Source organism: Cervus elaphus, chromosome 21 (assembly GCF_910594005.1).
Source record: "Cervus elaphus chromosome 21, mCerEla1.1, whole genome shotgun sequence".
Classification (NCBI taxonomy): Eukaryota; Metazoa; Chordata; class Mammalia; order Artiodactyla; family Cervidae; genus Cervus; species Cervus elaphus.
The window spans coordinates 10,498,224-10,510,565 of record NC_057835.1 but is presented as its reverse complement, the minus strand read 5'-3'; the positions used below and the strand labels follow the sequence as shown (position 1 = coordinate 10,510,565).

The 12,342-nt window shown below is 41.5% G+C and overlaps 1 long non-coding RNA gene across 1 annotated transcript; it reads right to left on the bottom strand.

Annotated features, from left to right (window-relative positions):
* Window positions 1-737: 737 nt before the first annotated feature.
* LOC122678987 lies at window positions 738-9,163 on the bottom strand. Its single transcript, XR_006336306.1, has 3 exons — window positions 9,073-9,163; window positions 7,832-7,936; window positions 738-1,121 (listed from the first exon to the last, which is right to left on the bottom strand). It is a non-coding gene; the product is annotated as an uncharacterized LOC122678987 (long non-coding RNA).
* Between the last annotated feature and the right edge of the window lie 3,179 nt (window positions 9,164-12,342).

Genomic DNA, 12,342 nt, shown 5'->3' with positions numbered 1-12,342 from the left:
CTATGTGTCAATGCAGGTGTTTCTGGAAAGTCTCTGGCCCCTTTATGGCGAGCCACTCTCTTCTCTGTCCACACCTGACAGCCACCTGAGAGTCAGAGGAGCTGAGATTCTTTTCTAGGAATATCAGTGGAGTTCTTGGGGTCTTTAGATTTTTCATATGTCTTACTAAAAATACTAAACCATAAGAAGTGATTTGTGGCTTGAAGACACTCTTTTCAACTTCTGCCATTCTCCCCTTCTGCTAATTTGGCAAACAGCACAAAGTGGTGAGTCTTCTTGACTTGGTCAGACATAGGTTCTTCTCTACGCATCGGTCGGGGGTATGGGAAGAGAAGAATCTGTTGGTAGCTTCTGGTTCATTATTAAGTGTCTCTGGGTTGTGTGTGTGGGTTTCCCAGGTGGCGCTAGTGGTAAAGAACCTGCCGGCCAATACAGGCGACAAAAGAGACGTGGGTTCCATCCCTGGGTCAGGACGATCCCCTGGAGGAGGAAATGGCTACCCACTCCAGTATTCTTGCCTGGAAAATTCCATGGACAGAAGAGACTGCTGGGCTACAGTCCATTTGGTCCCAAAGAATCAGACACAACTGAATTGACTTAGCAGGGTTGTGTGTGAATGGGTGTGAGGGAAGGGTCTGTTTCTTTAGGCAACACTATTAGTGCAATCATTCACCTATGAGAATAAACTCATGACAGAGACAGTATTATTTTAAAAAGGATCATAATGATGAAAGTGATTTTGTGTTATTTGGAGCCAATTTATTTTTATGTAACATAATGAAATGTGGACTCAATTTTGATAACCTACTCCCTTACATCTGCAGACTTGCTAAAATGCCAAGCCTTCCTTTGCATTTGTCCTGCCCTGGGAATTTAAGGTAATGCTGACTTCTATGGGTAGACTGGTAGGGGTGAAACAGTTATAACAGTATTGGATTTGTTTCTTACTTAGTAAAATGTTTAGCCTTCTGGCCTACATTATAGTTGAGGAAACCCTCTAATTTTCAGTGCAAGGCTCACTCTTTCTTCAACACCAGCTGTATTTTGATTCTTGGATAATGGGATTGGTCAGACCAAGTGCTAGGGCCTAGTTGTCTGCTGCAGTACGGTGTGAAGGAGGCCTGAAAAAAAAAGTGAAAATGTTAGTTACTCAATCATGCTCAACTCTATGCAACCCCATGAACTGTAGCCTGCTAGGCTCCTCTGTCCATGGGATTTCCCAGGCAAGAAAACTGGAGAGGGTTGTCATTTCCTTCTCCAGGGGATCTTCCCCACCAGGGGATCGAACCTGCGTCTCCTGCACTGGCAGGCGGATTCTTTACCACCTTGCCACCTGGGAAGCCCAAAGAGGAGAGTGTGCGTGCTTAGTCGCTCAGTTGTGTCTGACTCTTTGAGACTCCAGGGACTGTAGCCCACCAGGCTCCTCTGTCCGTGGGATTCTCCAGGCAAGAATATTGGATTGGGTTGCCATGCCCTCCTACAGGGCATCTTCCCAATCCAGGGATTGAAACCAGGTACCTGCATTGCAAGCAGATTCTTTAACGTCTGAGTCACCAGGGACCCCTGAAGAGGAGGGTAGGGAGCACCAAATTTAATTACCAAGGAAGACATCTTGAACCAACATTTATTAGAAAGATGTTATGGGAAATATTGAATTAGGTTTAAAAACTCAAAGTTGGATCTGCTCTCACTAGGCATATAACTTTTTTTCTCTCTTTACTTTTGGGGAAAACAGAAACAATTAATATTCCGTGACTGTGGGCTATTTTTCTTACATAAGTCATATTAAGATATGGGTGCCATTGCCTAGGAGATAAATTATACACTTCGAAATAAAGGAAGATAAAGTGTAAAACTGGCAGTATATCTATGAATATACTTCCTATGCCAGAAATTAGATTTGCCTGCTTCAATTAGAGAATATAGAAAAATCTATCTCTTAGTGTTCAAAATGATAGAAGAATTATAAATAGAGGTTTCTGTGGCACATCATTTCTGGTCCCTGTGAGGAAAGGAAGACATTAGAATGGTTTCCTTCTTGTAGGCAGCTGCTTGTTTGAACCCGGGAGTTTGGTTGAGGGTTACAGGCAAACTCTTCAGCACTCACTTATTTGTGTTTGGGTGCTAAGTCTCTCAGGCTATGTCCAACTCTTTGCAACCCTCTGGACTGCAGCCCACCAGGCTCCTCTGTCCATGGGATTCTCCAGGCAAGAACATAGCTTTCCTCCAAAGGATCTTCTTGACGCAGGGATAGAAGCTGCATTTCCTATGTCTCCTGCATTGGCAAGTGGGTTCTTTACCACTAGCATCACCTGGGAAGCCCTGACTCATTTATACAAGTAGGTTAAGCCAGGCCAGGACCTAGTACAGCTCCTATGTTTAAAATAATTTCCCCTTTGCCAGAGTGATGAGATGGATGCAGGCAAAGTCTAAGCATCACCTAGTATGTGGCACGAAGCCAAGAAGAGTAGCCACCCTTTGGCTGCTTCTGACACCTTAACATCCCATGGCTCTCCATCAGTGCATTTAAAATAACTTTTCAAAATGAGTCTTATCCAGAGAAGGGGGTCTTCTCTACTTTAGGGAAGGTTCTGTAGTTATCTGCTCCCATGTCAAGGGAGTGGGTCAGGGTTCTGTTCTGTAGAATCGCGTGGATTCTTCCCCACCATCCCGAGCACTGGTCTGTCCTCAGTGCAGCTCTACAGGTGAGCTCAGGGTGACTCAGGAGGGCATGAACAGCACAGCACTTACTCAGAAAAGCCAGCATAACTTATCCAAAGGACCCTCTCTAGCGGTACTTAGTTCTCGAATACGCGCCAGGCAGGTGTCGCTGAGGTCTTTCTGTGCAGACCCTAGTCCATTCTGCTTGTGAAAAACAAGCCTGATGAGGAGTTGTCCTGTGGTGTTTCATAATCTTCCCTCTATTTTCTTTCTGGATGGAATAATGGAATTGCCAATCCGTGAATTGAATAATTGAAGAACTGTTGGCAGCTCGTGAGTCAGAAAGAAACCTCCCTTTTGAAATGATTCTTTAGGGTGAACAATAGAGGCTTTCACTTCTTCCTCATCACCTGCCCTCCCATTGAACTGGAAACATTTGGAAAATTCCCTGAGGTCCTGTTCCCTCGGGGGTCCTAGGCCAATCAGAGGCAGCCTCCTTTTCTAGACATCAGAATGAAAAATAGCCATTGTTCTATTATTGAAAACCAAGTATCTTCAAATAATTATGATTATCCTTTGTAGTAAATATTATGAATATCTCTCCAGCCACAGACTAGAGACCATAATCTAAGTTCTTGTGAGATAAGGGGAGGCTAGCTTTCCAAAGCGAGGGAAAATCAAGCAGAAATAATAGTAATTTACACCTCTACAGGAATTATGGTTCATACTGTGATGTCGCAAATATTTTTTGATCTTTCTCACCAGCACTGGGTAAGGCAATCCAAGATTATTGTTTCCATTTTACAGTTACACCTCAGAGAGGTTAACAGATTTCTGTAAGTTCACACAGTCAATTGGTGGTGAAACTAGAACAGGAAAAAAAACACATCTTCTGGCAGAAACCCTGTGATTTTCCTACCATCTTCTGAAAGTAGTGAAAGAAGTGGAATATTGTGTTGTTTTGTTTTTTAACCCTTGTTCTGTTTGTGCCATCATAAAAAAAGAGAGAGGTGGACATTTTTAAAATAATTCAATATTCCTTAGAGGTAATTTATATGCTAGGTAGGTTTTTGAGCTTTGGCATCAGAATTCTAGGATTTAAATTTCCAATTCTATTATTCATTAACTATGGAGACTTGAGCAATTAAAAAATGTCATTAATCCTCATTTACCTTAGCTATAACATGATAAAAACCATAGTACCTACTTTGTTGGACCATTGTACATTCAATTAAATAAAAATACATGCATGACACACAGCAGTCTTTAGTTAAAAGTGCCAGTGGCAATGGCGGTGATGTTGGTAATGAAAGGGGTGATGGTGATGGTGATGATGGTAGTCATGGTGATGGTAGTGGTGGTAATGATGGTGATGATGGTGATGGTGGTGGTGGTGGTGTGGTGTTGGTGATGGTGATGATGGTGGTGGTGGTGATGGTGGTGTTGGTGATGGTGATGGTGTTGGTGGTGATGGTGGTGGTGGTGGTGATGGTGGTGTTGGTGATGGTGATGGTGGTGGCGGTGATGGTGGTGATGGTGGTGGTGTTGATGGTGATGATGGTAGTAATGGTGATGGTAGTAATGGTGATGGTAGTGGTGGTAATGATGGTGATAATGATGATGGTGGTGGTGATGGTGTGGTGTTGGTGGTGATGGTGGTGGCCACAGTGATGGAGTGATGGTGGTGATGGTAGTCATAGTAACACAGTAGCAGCAAAAACAATATTCAGTACATCAGTGGTGCACAAACTGATATATTGAGAGAATACTGGACGAAAACAATTTTAAGTTTAGCAGAATTTTGTGACCCCCTAGTGTAATTTCTCTTGCACTGGGAACCAGAACCTCTGGAAAGATGGAACTTAAAATTATGGGGTCAGGAAGAATGCATTTTCCAATTCCTATTGGGTCATTACCCTTGTGAAGGGCTATTGTATTTTATTTTGTTCTTGGCATTAGAGGGTGGAGGTAATTTCATGGGTTTGCACTTGGTCTTTCCTACTATAATAGCTCTTGGGTAAACAGATGATATTTCCTTTCTGCCAACTGATAAGTATGTCCACACTGATTATATTTTTGAGAACTAGGAAAAGTACTACTGGGAAGGTTTGTGGGTTTAGTGACCTGACTCTGTGGTAGATATATTGCTGTTCACCAAATATCCCAGTTCCTTCCCTCTAAAGCCACGTCTTGTGAGATGATTTTCTTTCCCCATCCCATTGGTGCTATCATCGGCTGCTGAAATGTGAGCAGAAGTGACCTGTGTCTCTTTTGGTTCTGCTTCTCCCCACTTCTACCGCAAGGGCAGAGATTTCTCGGATAGACACTTTCTCACTAGACTTCCCCTGTATGTCAGGCTATGTGAAGCAGAGATGAGGCTGAACCGTGATGTGAATATAGCATGACTGAGAAATAAATCTTTGTTGACTTTGAAGTTGTTTGTGTGGGATCATTTAACCTGACAGACATATCTCACTAGATAATGATATACTTAGGGTACAGACCATAGTTTAATTGTCAATATATGCATAATATCTACCTTAGTTCCTGGAATACAGTAGATACTCAATAAAGCTATTGCTTAATGATAAGTATCAACAGAAATGTATCTACTATTATTATTGCCTTAGTTTGCAAACCCATAGATATTTATGAATTTTGAAAGATTGTTAAGTTTTATCTTTCAATTATTTATAAATAATGGTAATTAATCCAAGATCTTGGGCTTCCCTGATAGCTCAGTTGGTAAAGAATCTGCCTGCAATGCTGGAGACTCCAGTTCAATTCCTGGATTGGGAAGATCTGCTGGAGAAAGGATAGGCTACCCACTCTAGTATTCCTGGGCTTCCCTTGTGGGAGACCTGGGTTCAATCCTTGAGTTGGGAAGATCCCCTGGAGAAGGTAAGGGCTACCCACTCCAGTATTCTGGCCTGGAGAATTCATTCCATGGACCGTGTGGTCCATGGGATTGCAAAGAGTCAGACACGACTGAGTCACCTTCATTTTCACTTTAACCCAAGACCTTATACATGACAGACATTTAATACATACTTACTGATTTTCAAGAGTCTGATATGCCTTAACCTTCCTGCCTCCTGTGGTACTTGATAACATACTACAATAGACTCTGAATTCCTCAAAGACAAGAGTCTTGTTATGTTCATATTTATTTCCCCACAACCTAGACCATTCTTATCACATTTGTCACAATTTTGTGTCATATGCAACCAGACATTTAATATAGACTTGGTAAATGACTGACTGAATGATTATAAAGAAATATATTTCCCATAGGTATGTTTTAGGTTGACAGGCATGACATTATTTAGGGAAAGAGAGGGACATTTCCATCTCAAACAGTATCAGTTTACTCTCCTTGACTAAGAACTAGCCAATGATCAGATATTGACCTTATAGACCTTATAATGACCTTATAGCCATATTCATGACATCAAGCGTCAGATTGCCTGTGGTTTTATTGATTAAAGGCACCTTGTAGAATATAGAACCGTTAGATAATTTTGGATAAATAATTTTGTCATTATTGTTGATGGTGTGTATGTTGACTATGTGTGTTTTACCTAACTGATAAGCCCTCACTACAATAGGGAATTACAAATGGTGTAATTCTGATGGTTAATCTCTGCTGAATTTGATCATAGGAAACACAAGTTGAGAGTGAATTTACTCACATTTGTAAAATTTGTGGGGTCCATATGGGTGAACAGATTGCTTTATTCACAGGTTGTCCCATGTGGGGGTTACAGCCAGACATAAATATCCCTACCTCTCTGCCCTTGATGTCAGAAAGAATCAACTTGCGGCAGCCAGTGCTTGTGGTAATTTGGGGCTAACCACATGAACATCAATTACAAACATGTTCTTGGACCCGGACGGTTGGAATGGCCTCTAACCTGTCTCCTTGCCTCCCACCTCCCTAATCTAATCCCTTCTTCATTGTACTGCCATATTCAGCTTCCCAAATAACCATTTATTTTTATCAGGTTGCTTCCAGTCTGCAGTGGCTTCCCTGAGCCTGCTTCTGGTTTTCCAAATATCACCTTGGTCAGACTTAAAGGATCTGTAATAATACCAAAAATTTTATGCAAGCCTTACCTACAGATTAGAACCCAGGGATATTCCCTCTGGGCGGAAGAATTTATCATGGCCGTTGTCTTGGTGCTTTGGTCTGGGGCACTTATAAGAATGAGTCATCCTTTTTCTTTCCAGTGTGTTTTCATTCCTCTCTGCTCAGGATCCTGTTCTTTGATCTGATTGATGCTATCTCATCCTAAGAGGCATTATGGAAGGGTGGTAAGGACATGAGTTTTGTAGTCAGACTTGGGCTCAGAGCCTCATGATTGACCCATCAGCTATTCAACCTTGAGCAAGTGACCTAGACTTTCAGATCCCGATTGCTTTATGTAAAATCTGAGTTAGCACCAGTGACCCCCAGAGGATAAGGGATGCATTTTGCATGTTTTTGTTAATATATGTTGAACATTTCATATTTGGGAGCTATTGTTTAGTCACATATCTGATGTTTTTGGAATATTAACCTTCAGTTTTGTTTCATTTTTAAGTATTCCTAATGATTCAGAGAGACTTGCATCTCTCTTGGATAACAAGAAGAGTTCAGGATTTAGATCAACATTTGTGGAAGGCACAGGGCCCCAGTTGAGCACAGACTTGAGATGATGTCAGAGGTCAGAAGCACAGTCATATTCACCTCTGACACTGCTGAGCAGTGACTAATGGCTGACTTAGGCTGTCTTGCTGGGAGGCCACGATAAAAATTATGGACTTGTCAGTGGCAGTGATTTGGGTTACATCTTTACGTTGGTCATTGTTTATTGTGCCAACCTTGGGTGATCTTCAGATCCACTCAGTCTGAAGCATCCATCATCTGACATCATTCTGGCTATGAAAGGATATAATCTAGCCCCTTCACCCTCTCCCTGGATATCAAGACTCATCGCCACTGTATCTTCCAGCAAACAAGCTGCTTTTTGTACTGTGTCACTGGATATTTTGCTTTTTAAAATGAGGTTTTCCAAAAGATTAAAATCCTGCCACAAGATAAACGAGCAATGAATTTGAAAACAAATGACTTGGCTTCTAATATCTTTTTGCCTCTCCTTCACTGTCTGGACGTGGCAGAGACACTTACTCTCTTTGAGGTCTGGTTTACTCAACCACGGTATCTGCTTCCACACGATGTAGGGTTGCTGTGCATGATAAATGGGACATCCATGATGTAAGTGCTTCATAAACTCTAGTCACAATAAGGGAATTAAAAAAAAAAAGACAGAAAGAAAATAGCAAAGAGGGAGATGATTAGAACTGATATAATGCAGATTCCTTCTTTCTTGGTAGTCTTTAAACTCCATGACCAAGCTAACTTCCAACAAAGAAGAAGATGACTTATTTAATATTTAGATTTCTTTTGTACTAATCTATCATCAGTACTAATTTATTTTGTACACATTTATTAATTAGTATGTCTATTTCTACTGAGATTAGATTTATGGAGAGAAGCACAGGTGCTTTTTAAAATTTCATTTATCCTATAGATTCATTTTATTTGCTCTTAGATGATAATGATGTGCCTTTACAGAAAGAAAAGTAAAGAACTCTGTTGATGGATGGTTCCCCTAACTAGACAGTGAAGGATATGGTTGCATAGGTAGAGACTTCCCTTATAATCATCAGTGCCTTGTTATAATTGATTGTGAAGAATGTTATTTAGCCAAGATGCATAGGACCAGAGTCAAGGTATCTGGGATTTAGAACCAAGTTCCTAAGGTACCTGTGTACTTGACTTTGAACCACCCTCTGTTAGTGATAAAACATTTTTGTCAAATCACCTAAAGAAAATGTTTCTTAAAGAGTAAAAGAAGACTGCCACTGATGGTTCAGTGGTTAAGACTCTGCACTTCCAAGGCGAGGGGTGAGGCTTTGATTTCTGGTCTGGGAACTAAGATCCCGAAAAAGAAAAGAGTAAGAGATAAGAGTTGGGATTTAGGTGAGCGTATCTAAGGAGTATTTTTCAAAACATGGTCTTAGAAGTACCCAAGCATTGGACAAATAGCCTAAGTATCATGTTAAAAGCACAGATAAGAAGATCTAATGAATCAGAACCCTGGGGTGGGGGCCTTAGGACATGTGTGTTTGAAATGTCTCCAGATGCTTTGGAGGTCTGCATCCTGAAGATCATGCTTTGAGGAACAGCATTTTGGAAGTATTATTCCTGATAAGCATACTGTTAATATAGTTAGATTTTTTTTTAAAGGTGCAAGAAACTAGAGATACACTCTTAGTTGTATGTCTGATCTGAGATCAACTTGTAGTTTAAATCCTATTTTGTTTACTTCCTGGTGAGCATTTTTCCTCTGGACCCTAACAGCCCACCTGTAACTTCTGCTTGTTCATGTCAGAAGTTGCTTAGCGTTCCTTCTCACTTCACAGGTATGGGTTCACCACCTTGGAAGCCGGAAGTTTCAGTCTGGAAGGGAGCAAGAAGTAGCACCATGCCCTTCATTCTGTGGACAATGAAGCGTGGATGTGCGATGCTGATGAGGCAGGGTGAGGACCCACATCCTCACCCTCAGGGCTCCAGAAGCCATTCTGTCCTCTCCTTGGGGCTTCCCATGTATTAGCCACTCAGTTGTGTCCGATTCTTTGTGACCCCATGGACTGTAGCCCACCAGGCCCCTCTGTCCGTGGAATTCTCCAGGCAAGAGTGCTGGAGTGGGTTGCCATTTCCTTCTCCATCTGGCATGCAATTGTGGGCTCCACTAGTTCAATTTTCTGCAGGTGTCTGGCCAGGTGTACCTTCCCTAGCCTACCCACCACCACTGCACCACCCGCCAGCTCACCTCAGCCACCACAATCCCACCAGCACTTGAGTGGGATTCACTCTTTATGTCTACTTTGAATTTCAGGGAGTGTTGCTGTGCCGGAAGATTTCTGCTTAATAGAATGCTAGTGTACCTCCTCTCTCTGTTGAAAAACCCTCTGCCTTTTCATCGCAGGGCCTTTGAAAAAAACTTCCCCAAATTTCCACCTTTTGCTTCCTTTACCTGCAACTGTGTTTCATTCAACAGGCCTCAGCTTAAATGGTATCTCCCTGGGGAGTCAGGCCCCCAAGACTAATGAACCTGGTACTCTCCTCTCCTGGCACTTGCCTCATCTGCAATGACCTTGGTGCATTTCTGGATGATGATGTCCTTGGACTGTGCATCCTCAATGTGGAGTCCCTGTAAGTAACAGTATTTCTCATTCATTATTGCATGCTCATCACTTGTTTGTGTGTGTGTGTGTATTTGTGTGAGTGCACATATGTGTGCTCAGTCATGTCTGACTCCTTGAGACCCCTTGGACTGTATGTAGCCTGCCAGGCTCTTCTGTCCATGAAAATTTTCAGGCAAGAATACTGAGTGGGTTACCATTTCTTCCTCCAGGGCATCTTCCCGATCCAGGGATTGAACCAGCAACTCTTTCACCTCCTGCATTGGCAGGCAGATTCTTTACTGTGTTACCACCTGGGAAGCCTGTGTAAATGTCTACTTTTACAAAAAAAAAGAAAAAAGAAAGGCCTACACGGGACCATTTTGTTGTTGGAATAAACATTAGGAAAATAGAACCATGAAGCAGAATTCAGTTAGTGAATTCAACAAGTGAAGTTCATGGTGAGTACAGGGTATGTGAGCTTAGAAATATCTGTGCTAACATTGCATAGAGACAGAAGCTGAAAATATAATCATTCAGTTCAGTTCAGTCACTCAGTCATGTCCGACTGTTTGCAAACCCATGGACTTCAGCACGTCAGGCCTCCCAGTCCATCATCAACTCCCAGAGCTTACTCAAACTCATGTCCATTGAGTCAGTGATGTCATCCAACCACCTCATCCTCTGTCATTCCCTACTCCTCCTGCTTTCAATCTTTCCTAGCATCAGGGCCTTTTCTAATGAGTCAGTTCTTAGCATCAGGTGGCCAGAGTAATGGAGTTTCAGCTTCAGCATCAGTCCTTCCAATGAACACCCAGGACTGATCTCCTTTAGGATGGACTGGTTGGATATCCTTGCAGTCCAAGGGACTCTTAAGAGTCTTCTCCAACACCACAGCTCAAAAGCATCAATTCTTTGGCACTCAGCTTTCTTTATAGTCCAACTCTCACATTCACACATAACTACTGTAAAAACTATAGACTTAACTAGAAGGACTTTTGTTGGCAAAGTAATATCTCTGCTTTTTAATATGCTGTCTAGGTTGGTCATAACTTTTCTTCCAAGGAGCAAGTGTGTTTTAATTTCATGGCTGCAGTCACCATCTGCAGTGATTTTGGAACCCCAAAAAACAAAGTCTCACTGTTTCCACTGTTTCCCCATCTATCTGCCATGAAGTGATGGGACCGGATGCCATGATCTTAGTTTTCTGAATGTTGAGCTTTAAGCCAACTTTTTCACTCTCCTCTTTTACTTTCATCAAGAGGCTCTTTAGTTCTTCACTTTCTGCCATAGGGTGGTGTCATCTGCATATCTGAGGTTGTTGATATTTCTCCCGGCAATCTTGATTCCAGCTTGTGCTTCATCCAGCCCGGTATTTCCCATGATGTAAGCTGCATATAAGTTAAATAAGCAGGGTGACAATATACAGCCTTGATGTACTCCTTTCCCGATTTGGAACCAGTCTGTTGTTCCATGTCCAGTTCTAACTTGCTTCTTGATCGGCATACAGATTTCTCAGGAGGCAGGTCAGGTGGTCTGGTATTCCCATCTCTTGAAGAATTTTCCACATATAATCACATATATAATTTTCCTAATATATTCCATACACAATTTGCCTAATATAATCTTTAGGTTCTCAATAAATTTTAGATAATATGAGATAAACCTTCCATTACTTCATGACATTCATCCGTGTTCAGCAGGTAAAAACCAGATAAAGTTTTACCATTCTAGAAGTGTTGTCCCTGAAGTGTTTATGCACCACCTACGTGATAGGGTTGGATCCCTGAGTTGGAACGAGTCCCTGCAGAAGGAAATGGTAACCAACTCCAGTATTCTTGCCTGGGAAATTACAAGGACAGAGGAGACTGACCGGCTATAATCCATGGAGTCCAAAAAGGCTGACACAACTGAGTGACTGATAATTTCACTTTCTTTTTTCACACAATTTAAATTGTAAGGCTTTTTCTCTTTAACTCAAAAAGTGTGTTTGAATGTAAATGCTTATTGCTTCATCAGACTATTACAGACAGACACACACACAGAGTGAATGCATATACCTGTATTGAAAAGTGCTCTTATAAAGTAATTAAATATATAATACTGGGAATCCAGCATCCTGAATTTAAATATAAGCATCAGCATATACCATCTTACTGGAGTGGACAAGCTATATAATCTCCCTGGAGCATACTATATTATCTATGAGATGTGGTTAGTAATACTACCTTCTTCAACAAACCATGAAAAGGGTTAAATAAGGTATTCTATGTAAAGCAATTAGCAGAGTGCCTAGAGCGTACTTGCACTAAAAATATTTGTTTTTATTTCCATGACATATGTTAACCTAGCCATATTTGGAGTGGTGCTAGAACACAATGTCCAGCCATAAGCAATATTGGCTCCTGAATTAACAGGACTAAAACACCAACGTGGTAAACACCTTCTTTG